Raw genomic sequence first — 13,228 nt, forward strand, 5'->3', positions numbered from 1 at the left:
GTGGGCCTCTTGTTGAAATATAACACGTTCAAGTTCATTCCTTAATTTCACTCCACCAGCTCTGGTATATAAAGAATCTGAGCATCCTTTTTATCTTCTCATTCTATATATGGGTGGGCTTTTTTTTTTGTTTCTCTTCTTCTTGTGTGTGTGTGTGTGTGTGTGTGTGCGCGCGCGCACACACACGTGCACACGCACGCGTACATGCACGCGCTCGAGTCTGTCCTGGTGGGAGGGGTGTGGAGAGGAAGTGAATTTGCCCTGCTGTGAATCAAGGAAGGTTTTTCTCTCCGCCTTGATTGCTTAAAGGACAGTCTTGATTCCCCCTGCTCAGGGAAACAAAGACAACCAGAGAAGGTGGCTTAATGGAGACAGCTTGAAATGGCCAAAGTTTGAATATCCTTGCGCGCAGAGAAAAGAGCAAGACGAAAGCCCCGCTAATTACAAAAGTTGCTTTATGAAAGATAATTCAAAGCAATAATTTAGCAAACATAATCAAGTCGCACAGATGGGGTTGTTGATGGATGGATTGCAACATGCAATTAGCAGCTCTCGCAGTTACATATCATTAACCCTCCAAGCACAAAAATTATTTTCTCATTATTAGTTGAAAAGGTAAAATTAAGCTGACTAGACAGTAAAGGAACAAACTACAATTAATTACCTTCATTTATTACAGTCATTATTTTAAACTTATTTTTACTTGGAGAGAGAGATGAAAACATCTAAATTAAAAGTTTTATGATGCTAAACCAGAGGTGAAACTTTTCTAAGGAGTGTGTGTACTGGCCCAGTCACGAAGACAAGACAGCAGGGCCATGGCAAGAATATTTTTTTTCTCTCTGCTTCCTTCTTCTTCCACCAGGAAGAGTATGTGGCCTGCATGATGGAAAACCCTTTGGCTGAGTCAGAACACACTGCAGGTTGGAAACCAAAGGGGCTGATGCCTCCTCTGACCACCCAGGGTCTGACACCCAGGGTCTGAGTCCCACCCAAACACTGACAGGCTTATGTGACTTTGGCAGGTGACTTCATGTCTCTGAGCCACTGTTTCGTCATAGCATGAGATTCAGTGAGATCATCTATCAAGTGACTGGCCAGTCATTTGTTTTCATCATGGTAGCTGTCTTTGGTGGCATGGAGCCAAGACGGTCTTTCTCTGTCCTCTCAGTGTCCTCTCAGGGTTCAAGGGAGTTTGTGCGGCATGACTACCTTATAGGAGCTTAGAGAGGAGACCAAGGTGCCCCTTATGAGAGACATATTCATCATCTGTTGAATCCCTGCAATCACTTATTCAATCAACAAACTTTTACAGAAGCCCTACCGCATACCAGGTGGTGTTCTAGTTGCTGGACATAGTGAAGGTCACAACCTGGTAGTCTACTAGATTCCTCTTGATGTGGGGGAGGTCAAGTATTTGTGCCAGCCCCAGAAAGGCCTCCTTTCTACTTGGTGCCTTGCAGGGCCACTTAACAAATACTTGTGGAGCATCTACTATGTGCCAGGCTCCAGGTAAAAGCTATGGAAGGTCCAAGGATGGTGATACCATCCGTGCCCTTAAGGAATGTAACTAGGAGTCCAGTCCCTGTGATTGAAATAATGTCCACTCATGTCAAGAGCTCATAGGAGGCCTCTTGGTTGCTCCCAGAGCTTTTGCTGCTTTGCTGAGTGTCACATTCACACCCATCCCCACTGTGGCCACACAATACCTCTCATCCCCTGCATAACTGCATTGTGTCTGGCATTCCCCCATCAAGAAATGGAGCTTGTGTCTCCATTCTTTGAATCTGGGCCAGTGTCCACTCCAGCCAGTAGAATGTGGTAGAAGTGACCCTCCGCCAGTACCAGATGAAGGCCTTCAACAGACGGGCGGTTCTGTCTCCTGCCTCTTCCAGCGCAACCTTCATGTAAGAAGTGTGAGTACCCTGAGACCACCCTGCTGTGAGAAGCCCAACCTGTATGGATGGGTCCTGGAGGATGAGACTCCATATGGAGGAGAGGGGCTGGGAGCACCAAGGCACCAAGCACAAGTCAAGGAGCCCTACTGGCCATCCAGCCCAGTCAAGCCATCAGGTGACTGCAGTCATAGCTGCCACCTGGCTGTGACTGCCTAAGAAATGACAAGAGAACTGCCCGGCTGAGCCCCATCAACCCACAGAAGCATGAGAGATAATAAGAAGTAATTGCTTTGGGCCACTCCATTTTGGGGCAACTGATTACACAGCAATAGATCACCAGAATAGCCAGGATTTGCAGGATTTGCCAGTTCTTTCCCCTCTCTTTCCCCTACTCTCTTTCACCTTCTTCTCCCTTTTCCTCCATCCTCAGGTCCCCTCTCTCAGCTTTTTAGCAGACTTCAGCCTTCTCAGAACATTTTCCCTCAGCACCAAGTTCTTAGGCTCCCATTCCTGGAGCGTGTAGCCCTCCCTCATGCCCCACTTCAGAGGGAGAATGCCAGGTGCTCCAGGAGCAGAAGCCAGGGCCCACGGAAGACACGTGTGCCTGGTGTTTCCCTGCAGATGCCCAAGTGAGGAGCATCTACAGTTTGGAAGATTTTGTCTCTTCTCCTTTGTTTCTTCTGAGGGGATTGAGGCACAACTCTGAGACAAGCCACAATGGCTAAAGGGAGTCTAGAGCAGACTCCGTGGAAGGTCTGTTTATGGAGGAACAGAGTAAATTGAAATAGAAACTTGCAAGAAAGCAAAAGATGGAGTCTCACTGCCTCTCCTGCAGGTCATCTGGGTGGCAAAGCAGAGCACTGTGCCCTCCAACCTGACAGCTCCACCTCAGGGGATGTTTATTGGGTGAGTTGATGATTCAGTCAATCAACTGACAAATAGATACAGATAACTGTAGTCCAGTCAGATATTGTCTACTGTGCCATCTATAAAGTGGGATGGGGACACTTGATTCATATGGATTTCAGGATGCCACAATGGTCAGAGATGTAAGACATAACAACCTGCTATAGTTTGATGCCCTCCAGACCCTTCCTTGCAGGCCCCACCCAGCCAAAGGTACCCCTCACTGTCTATCCTGAGTCCTTACTTTCAGATGGGCAGACAGCTGGAAATCCCCTACTTTTGCCCACATCTGCCTGCCAGGATCTTGTGGTTGATCAGACCTGGGCCAGGATGTCCACAGTGCCACCTCCTGGTCTGGGTGACACTAAGCCTCATTGCCTATTGTCAGTAAGCAGCCAGACTTGGCACTAAAGGTGGGCCATGCCTTTGTTAGAGAAGTCTTCAAAGTTATTTTTCTTTCACATCTACTATATGCTGCACACTTCCTAATGGTTATGTCCTGTGTTTTCCATAATACCTCTATTAGGGAGAGTTCTATGATTACCCCCTTTTACATATGAGGAAACCAGGGCTCACAGAGGACATAGCCAACACCCATCCAGTGCCCAGGTCCGTACCTGGGGTGGGAGAGAAGTGAGGAGGCTTAGATGCAGGTCCAGGAGGGTGGTGGGATGATGAAAGCCCTTAGGGAAGACCCCCCAGGCCAGGGGGCCCCACCACTATCTGGATCCTGCCCTGCCTCTCTCCTCAGCCAGCAGACAGCCTCATTTGTCCTTGCCTCAGAGTGTTTGTATTTGCTGTTCTCTTTGCCTCGTTTTGAGTGTCAGATCCTCAGGGGATAAGGAAGTCCTCCCTGACCAATTTCCCCACCCCTGCCACCTTTCACAGCACAGCCCTTACACTCCTCCAGCATGACACTTAGCATAAGTCATCTTCACAGGTGCCAGATCATTCAGGCCTTCCAGCTGCTTCAAGGACATGGGCTGTGACTCCAAATTAGGTGGAAGCCGTAGGAAAATTTAGAGCAGACCAGGTCAGACTCAGGTTTCAATAGGATCCCTCCAACTGCTAATCAGATGGCATGGGGTAGGGTGTGCCTGGCCTTTCAGAGATGACTGAGAGGAGGAGACTGTACCCCCTTGAACCCTTTATCTGAGCCCTTGCTCACCACCTCCATTCAGTACCCAAAACCTGAAGTCCTCATTGGCTTCTATACCATCTGTTCCAGCCCCAAATACTGAGTATCCCTGTTTCCTTCCCAGGCAGTCATGGGTAGGGAAGGAGTTCCTAACCCAGGACAAGATTCTGAGGAGGTCAGTCTCTGTTCCTGCAGCTGAGCTGCCTGAGAAAGACATAGAGGGTTTCCTCATGGCCCAGATCACCTGAGACAGACATGTCTATTCCTGCTCGGGCCACAGTCCTACAGCCAGTCCTGCATGCCATGTTGTGATTTGGTCCCTGTGCTCACCTCTTATTCTGCATGTACCCACAGGACTCCTGTTCTTCCCTTTGAGCTAAAATTTAATTAAAGGGCCCCCCCTTTTTTGCCTTTACATTATTTACTCTTCCAGCTATCTTTCTCATAATTCTGTTGCTCCCCAAACTACCCTTTCTCAGAAGCTCCCAGCACTGGCTTGACCATCCTTTGTAAGTGAGGCTTTGTAACTGACATTAGGTGTGTGTAGTCCTGTCCAGCCAGTAAGACCAGGAAGAAATGGCTTTGCTGACCAGCAGAACTCCCTGGAAAAGACAAGCACTGGGGGCAAGCGTGGACTCTGGAGTCAGGTTGGCACTGGCTTGCATCCTAGCTCTCTAATTCCTGGCTGTGACCCTGGGCAAGTCACTTAACCTCTCTGGGCCTCAGTTTTCTTGTTTTTTAAGTGGAGATAATAATAGCATCCAATCTTATGAGGTTGATTGATGTGACAGTTAATTGAGTCGGTACTTGAAAAGCCCCAGAAACCAAAGCCCAGCACATAGGTGTGCTCCTTGAACATATGTCAGCATTCCAAGTAGATGAGCTGAGACTTGGCTTATCACGTTTATCTTCCGACAAGCCTCATGAGTAGGCTTCTGATCTCACCCATTTCTCAGGTGAGGTCACTGAAGCTCAGCAGCCAGCAAAGTTTATTGAGCCTTTAGCAAAGCCTCACACGCATCACTACCTCTGAGCAGCATAGTGAGAGAGGTGCTGCCAGTATTGTTCCCGCCTACAGGTGAGCAATTGGGACTCAGAAAGATTAGCTGCTTGCCTAAGCTCACACAGCTCTTCACCAACAGGGTAGAGGGTGGGAGATGCAAACCTCAGTTTGAAGGACTGAACAGAGGCCTGGGGGTGCAGGAAGCACTGAAGATGTAGATTCTAGATTGAGGTCTAGACTTGGAGACTTGCAGGTGGTTTGGGCTGGGGAGGACCTCATCGCTCAGCCAGATGCATGCCTTTCAGATGTGACCTCACTGAGCTTTTTCAGATAGTACCCACCAGGGAAGCCCGACCCATAAAGGGAGCTGGGATTCAAACCCAGGCCTGCACATCCAGCCCAGAACTTGGCACATACTGATTGCCCAGTAAACAGGGTGTCACTTGCAAGATACAATGAGAAGGACTTCTTTCCCTCCCACTGCCTCCGGCTTGCACATGTGCATACGCATTCCTTACTCTCTCCTCTTTGATGACTTAATAACCTTGATGGTGCAGGTCTCCCCGCTCCCGTAACGAGGCTTGCCCCTTTGGCTTTACTCTGCCCAGCTTGGGGTAAAACTTAGAACGAGCTGAACATCTTTCTGAATTTAATACTAAGAACCCACCAAAGCGTCATTGAACCTGTCATGCTGCATTACAACCAAATTAAGAACCAGCAGCGATCCTCTTTCATTCGGTATCATATGCCTTATAAAGTAAATTATTAATGCTTTTTTCCCCCCAGTTAAGCAGTTATTTGCAGTTGTTCCGGGTATTTCTCATTAGAAATAACATCATCTAAAGAACGATATTGATTGATTTTTTTTAATCTTGGAATCATGGACGTGAACCACATATTTATATGACATTCCCTTTAACTAGAATTCTCATGCTTTATTTTTATATTATTGATCTTTTTGACACGAATTGCTTTTTGGCCTTGTGCGAACGTTGTAAGCTTTCCGCCTGCAGAGGAATGGGTCGGCGTCTGGGCCGGGCTGGGAAGAGTGATCGCTCCAGCGGCGTGGCGGTAACATTCTTGCACATTTAACAACAATTAGTCTATGCTGACGCCATGGTAGGCTTCGTGTATGAAAATTTACAAGCCTTTTAATGGACTGCATTATGGAAGGCCATGCAGGGCCAGTCGGTGGGGAGGTGAGGCCGCTGGGTGCACATCCATCTTATGGCGCTGTCAGCCAAGTGTCTGTTAGCACTCATGTCTGCCTGGGGGTGGCAGGGAGCAAAACCGAAGCTACTGCAATAGCTAGCCCACAATGCCAGCATGGGATGTGTGGCCATTCACACTGTCACTCATGCATCCATCCAGTAGATGTTTGCTGAGCATCTATTATGGGCCAAGGATGATACAAGATGTTCACCACCTCATGCTGGAGCTGAGGTGGTGAGCATCAGTATTCATTCATGTTCAAAAACTAGTTGAGCACCTGCTGTGTGCCAGGAACTGTGCCAAGCGCTGACAGTGAGAAGGTGAACACAAATTACTTAGTCATCAGGAGCCCTTGGTGGAGTAGACATGATATAAGCCAAGAGTTGCACAGACCTGGGTTCAAATCCCAGCTCTGTCCTTTGGCAGGGTTTTTGGTGAACCTCAGTTTCCCTGGCTATAAAATAGGGATGGTAATAGTCCTCGCCTCTAAAACAAAAACACCAAGGGAGGCTAGAAGGATCTATGCAGATAAAGAGCTTAATGTTGGGGAAACCTCCCAGAGGCAGGACCGTCGTGTTGTTGCTCTCCAGCCAGCTCCCCTAGAACACATATGCACATCCCTGTTCCCTTTTCAGTTCCACTGAGACCTTCACTCTACAGCAGACATTTATTTAGCACCTGCTGTTTATGAGGGTGTGTGCCAGTCTCTAGGGATATGGCAGTGAGCACCCCAGATTCTGTCCGTGTCTTCATGGCACTCATAGCCTAGTGGAAAGACAAATAGACATACATCCCTTAGTGCCACTGACAATCATGGCTATGATTGACTTCCATGTGGCCAGGATGTGGGATGGGAGAGATTAAACCAATCTACTCATTCCCTCATTCAGAAACTAATTTCTTGAGTCTCTACTATGGGCGGACCCTGTTTGGGGCCCTAGGGACACAGCAGGGAACAAGAGACAGGGCCTTTGTCCCTTGGGAGCTCAGAGTACATCTGGGAACATGGCACATTTGCCTCTTGTGCATAAATTATTTGAAGAGCAGTATAGTACAGTGGTTAGGAGCAGTTCTGGAGCCAGACAGCCTGGGTTCAAATCCCTGCTGTACTACTTACTAATTGTGTGACCTAATAACTGGGACAAGTTATTTTTCTTTCTGTGGGCCTTGATTTCTTCATCTGTAAATGGGACTCATAATAGCCCCTACCTTATAAGGAAAGTGTGAGGATCAAATGAGTTATAGACAGAAAAGCAACAATTAGTGCAAAGAAGGCTGGGAGCCATGTCAGAGGCTAAGCACTGACCATGATTGTGGGAATGATTCTGATTCTGATTCTGAAATCTTTCAGCAGCATATTAACTAATTATGGACGTGCTGAATGCTGCCAAGGCAAAATGCAGTTGCACCCAGAATGGTCCCACTCTTGCCTTCCCTCTGATACAGCCAAGAGGGCTGAATTGCATGACCCCCTATGGTTGTTGCCAGGGCAGGGCCCCTGAAGTGTCATCCTTAAGTTTAGGTACTGGAGAATGAACCTTCTTGGATGTGGGTGTCCTCCATGAGGTGAGCCCCTCAAGAGGCCTGCAAGCATGCAGTATCACAGCCAACCTCTCCCTGAGGCCCAGAGAGGGTAAGAAACCCAACTGCAGTCACACAGCCAGAAAAAGGAAAGGCCTGGATGCAGTTTCAGGTCCAACCAACCCCCATACCCAGAATGGCCTCAGTCAGGCAGCCAGGCAAAGACACTGGATTTGGGGTCTTAAGAAACCAGGTCCAAGCCCCACCACTGCTCCTTGGCTGTGTGACCTTGGGCAGGTCACCTCACCAGCCACAGAGTCCTGCTCTGTAAAGTGGTTCTTATAACTCCCACTGTGTTGATGGGAGCGGGTAGGAGGGAAAGACAGATAGACTGCCACATGGTCACTAAGCAGAAAGGAAACCTTTCCCTCTATCTGATCGGCAGCATCCTTCCTTCTAAGGCTGTGCTACTGAAAGTGTGGTCCATTGGCCAGCCAGCAGTGTCCACATAACCTGGAAGTTTAGTAGAAAGGCATTCTCAGCCTCCCCCTTTAGATCCTTTAGATCTCCTTTAGATCTCCTGAATTAAAAAAAAAAAAAAAATCTCCTGAATCAGAATCTCTAGTTGAACAAGATTCTCTTGTGATTTATAGGCATGTTGAAATTTGAGATGTTCAACCTTAGACCAGCCCACTGGCTTTCAACCCTGGCTGCCCAGAGGAATCTCCTGAGGACTTAAAAAACAAAAACACCAAGGGGATCCCTGGGTGGCTCAGCAGTTTGGCACCTGCCTTCGGCCCAGGGTGTGGTCCTGGGGTCCCGGGATTGAGTCCCACATTGGGCTCCCTGCAAGGAGCCTGCTTCTCCCTCTGCCTGTGTCCCTGCTTCTCTCAGTCTATGTCTCTCATGAATGGATAAATAAAATCTTAAAAACACACACACACACACACACACACACACACACACACCAAAATCTTGGTCTCACCCCAGAGTGGCTGGCATTCTTGGTCTGGCATGAGGTTTGGGCATCAGGATTTTAAAGCTTCTGCTGGTGATTTTAAATGTTTGAGGAGCTCTACCCAAGAAGCTCACCATCTAGTGGAGGAGACACAAGGAATAACCAGCGGCATGCTGGCCAATGCTGAACAACAGGTGAGGGGGTAACGACTGATTTGTATCATATCCCACTTTCCATGGTATAAATTCTTCCAGCATGGAGTTGGGAAGAGATGCACATGGCATTTCACCATACAGACATAATAGATGTGAGTAAGCTCAAAGCACAGAGAGTAGTGAAATGTAATCTAATAATTAGGAAGTAATGAGTGCTGAATATGTATTTACTTTTATTTTTTTTAATTTTGTGGTAAAATACACAATTTACAATTTACCATCTTAACCATTTTTAAGTGTAAGTTCAGTGACACTGTTGTGCAACAACCATCACCACCATCCATTTCCAGAACTTTTTTCATCTTCCCAGACTAAAACTCTGTACCCATTAAACAAGAATTCTCCCTTCCCCACCCCTGGCAACTACTTCTGAGTCTCCCTTTGGCTTCTCTGAGTAATTCATATAAGTGGAATCATATAGTTGTTGTCTCTGTGTGGCTGGCTAATTTCATTCAGCATAATGTCCTTAAGATTCATCCATTCATTTTTAATATAAATTATTTATTATAATTATAGGTTCATTTGATTTAATTTTTAATAATGGCTGTGTTTAACAGCCAGCTTGCAAAATTCCTGAAAATTTAACAATTGGCCTTTGCAAGCTGCTACAGGTCAGCCCCCACCATACCACCCAAAGTAATCCTTGTACCAAGTAAGACCAGAGTTACACAGGGCAAAGAGGGATCTTTAGAACAAAGATCAGCAAACAATGGGCCAAAGCCTGTTTGTATACATAAAGTTTTATAAGAACACAGCCATGCTCATTCATTTATGTGTCATCTATGGCTGCTTTCCTATCCTAACAGCAGAGTTCAGTAGTTGCAACAGAACCTGTATGGCCTGCAAAACCAAAAATATTTACCATCTGGCCCTTTACTGGAGAAGTTTGCTGATCCCTGCTTTTAGGTGTACATGGAGTAGAAGAGATTGAATTGATTTATTCATTTATTTACTCAGCATATATTTGCAAGAACACCTTCTGTGTGCCAGGCACTGTTCTAGGCACAGGTGCAAATGAGACAGTCTCTTCTCTGCCAGAGGTGACCTTCTGGGGAAAGACAGACATATACATTCACACAGCAAGTAAATATAGTATAATTACCATCTGCAATAGGGACTGTGACCAGGAGTTTCATGCATCTATGAGAGCATCCTGGGATGTCAGGGAGGGCTTCCAGGAGAAAATGACCAATGCACTGAAGCAAGAGTAGGAACATTAGAATTTGGCTAAAATCCTAGGAAGGGCAGAATGACATTCTAGGTAAAAGGAACAGTATGTGCAAATGCCCCGAGGTGAGAGGGAAGTGAGACTTACAGGAGCTAAAAGCCAGAGAGAGAGGTATCCCAAGGCCCCAGGCCTTATCTATGCCCTGGGCTCTGTCCATGCCCAGATCCACCCTGCCAAGCACACCATCACCTTGAGCCAGGCTCACCCTCTGGTACCCATTGCCTCCTCACCCCCAAAGGCCACTTCCTAAAGCCTCCCCTTCCTCCTGGCCCTGGAGCCCATACTGCAGCAGACGAAGGTCTTATATTTATTTCTTCCCTGAGGTTTAAAAACTCTCTATAATAAAATTATTCCCAACACAAGCACAAAATAATAACAATTAAAATACATAAAACCAAATATTAGTGGGGACCAGCAAAGATTAAGATTAGCCCAATCCTGTATCTCAAGACCAAGCAGAGACCTTGCCCTGAGAGGCAGAGGTGGAGCCAGAGGGCAGGAGGATATTGCCATTTCTTGAGCACTTCCTGCGTGCCACACTCAAGGCTGGTTGTCTGACATCTGAGATGTTGTGGCATATTCTAGGGAATTCTAAAATAGAGATGATTGTGTTTCTTTTATAAGGTGGAAACTGAGACTCAGAAAGGTTGAGACATCAAGATTACCCAACCACCAATGAGAAGAGCTGGGATTTGAACCCATGTGTGTCAGCATGAGTCCTAGTAGGCTCATTCCTGTAGCAATTTTGAACACAGCTGGAGTTTACTTCTCACATCTCAATCTAGTGCTGGTTGATGGGGGAGGAGACTGTTCACTGCAGTCATTCAGGAACCCAGGCATGTCCTGTCCTCTGGCTCTGCCCTCCACTGTGTCCCTTCATTTGGTTGATACAGGGGGGAAAGAAAACATGGTGGATCTCTTGGGAGGTTCTCAAGGTCCATACCTGGAATTGGCCACATCATTTTTGCCCACATTCCCTTGACCAGAACTCAACTACAAGGCCATGTCCAATTTCAAAGGAGATTGAAAATATAGTCTAACATTGTGTGCTCAAGAAGGGGAGAAAAACTCAGGATTATGTGAATGCATAACCTTGTCTGCTGCTCTGTGGACTACCTGCTTCAAGAAGCACCTCTCTCATTAGCTGTTGGGGAACAGGATGGAGCCCAGAACACAGAGCTTTGTACACAGTAGGACTGGTACATTTTGGACAGATGAATAAGAAATGGAATTCAAGGGTCTGCCAAATCCAGGGTGGGGGCAGCAAAGCCAAGAGCAAAGAAGGATTTTAACAATTTGGCAGGTGTTATGAAGCTCCTACTATGTATCCTGCTCTGGGCTGGGCTGGCTAATGGAAGAAATGAACTCTGTCCAACAAGAAGGCCACGCCACCTCTCAGGAGCCCACACTGACAGTCCACTAGAAAAGAAAGCAAAAGTGAGGAAAATGTCCTATCTGCCATGGAGGAAGTGATTATGTTGTAGGCAGGCAATAGGGAAGACTGCCCAGAGGAGGTGAAGTTGCACTCAGGTTAGGAAGATGAATAGCGTAGAACACAGAGAAGGGAATGAGGTGTGGTGGTAAGGCCCAGGCCTCAGCACCAGGCAGACCCAGGTTCGAGCCCCAGTTTGATCACTGGAGACGTTTTCTCAAGCCTGTCACTTCCCCTTGTTCCAGGCTTTAGTTTCCTCATCAATAAATTGGTGACTACAGTACAGGTTTGTCATGAGGATTAAATGATGGTCGTGGGTGTGGAGTGCTTAGCTAACTGTATAGCACACAGAAAGCTTAAAATGAAGAATAATTATTCCTCAGTGGCTGTTTAGTGGGCAGTGCCCTAAACCTCCCTGGAGCTACAATCCATGGGGATTGGAGGAGAGGATGAGGCTAGGAAAGACATTCGGTTACAACAGAGGAGCCCTGAGTGCCAGGCTAAGCCTGCGCTTAGTCTCATGAGCAGAGGAAGTGCCCAGAGTCTCTTTTGGTGTATGAGGACAGCAGCACCAGAAGCCTTCTGTGGAAAGACTCCTCTGGAGGTATGTGGGGTGGAGAAGGTTGACTCGAGTCAAAAGCTGGAGCATTTGAGACATACAGCAATAATGGTGACCTGGCCTGTGGCGGGATCAGAGGATGACAAAGACAAGGCTAGTGTGAAGAGCTTGGAAGTGGGGCCCAGACTTGATGTAGTACAGGGGGACACAGGGCCTGGGTCTCAGGCTCCAGAGGGCAACAGGGCATGGCACCACTAGTAGAAGAGGCAGAGGCATAGCTGGTTTCGGGAAAGCAATCCCAGTGGGTTTGGACACCCTGCCTCTCAGCAGCTGTTTAACCTTGAGCAGGTTACCTGCCCTCACTGAGCCTCATCTCCATCTGGAAAACAAGGATAATATTGTCCCTCCCTAATAGGGTTATTGTTGGAGAATTCCATAAGATTATACCTAGCACATAGTAGGCGTTCAAGGAACGGTCCCTCTTATCACCATCGTTTTTCCTCTTGAGTCAAACCAAAAACTAGGTTAAGAAAGGGCAGATGCTGAACCAGCAGGTTCCTCACACTGCATGCTCTGAGGATACTATTACTAATACTATTACTAATAGTAATAGCCACACCCAAACCCTCCTATGTGCTCAGTATATGCCAGGCATTCTTCTAGATCCTCTATAAGTGCTGGCCTTTAACATCATTGCTGCAACCTTCTGGGATATGGGGTTTTTTTGTGCCTATTGTAGAGATGAGCAAACTGAAACATGAAGGCCAAACAGCTAGGAGATTAAGTAAACATCCCAGGAGCTTCCATTTATTTGCCTGAGAGACCCTACTTTGGGCCCTAAGGGGTGGCAGGCCCAGCTCTTAACCCCATACCCTGAAGTGAGACTGGGACAGAATCTCAAAGAAGCCAAACAGTTAGAGGCTGCAGCCTGATTGACATTGGTTCAAGAGAAATGCCCACAAGATTTTATTTATTTTATGTTCTACTTAATTGTGTGGGACCTGGATTCAAATCCTGATCTGCACTTGCCTAGCATCTTTGAGTCTTAAAAAGATTTTTAAAATCTCTCTCTGCTTTTTCTTTCCTGTAATAATTACAAAGATAAATAACAAATAATTGCCAAAGAAACACATTGCCTTCTAAAAACAGCAAAAACTT

At 46.9% G+C, this 13,228-nt stretch overlaps 1 protein-coding gene across 13 annotated transcripts in view; it reads left to right on the forward strand.

The window, feature by feature from the left end:
- Positions 1-13,228, forward strand: part of CUX2 (cut like homeobox 2) — a 264,124-nt gene that overhangs the window by 168,036 nt on the left and 82,860 nt on the right. Inside the window, exon 2 of one of the 13 annotated variants that reach the window (XM_072722860.1) lies at positions 2,734-2,804. The exons of the other annotated variants lie outside the window; for them this stretch is intronic. The gene's annotated coding sequence lies outside the window, so the exon portion shown is untranslated. The remainder of the gene's footprint in view (positions 1-2,733; positions 2,805-13,228) is intronic. 13 annotated transcript variants of the gene reach the window in all.

Source organism: Vulpes vulpes, chromosome 10 (assembly GCF_048418805.1).
Source record: "Vulpes vulpes isolate BD-2025 chromosome 10, VulVul3, whole genome shotgun sequence".
Taxonomy (NCBI): domain Eukaryota; kingdom Metazoa; phylum Chordata; class Mammalia; order Carnivora; family Canidae; genus Vulpes; species Vulpes vulpes.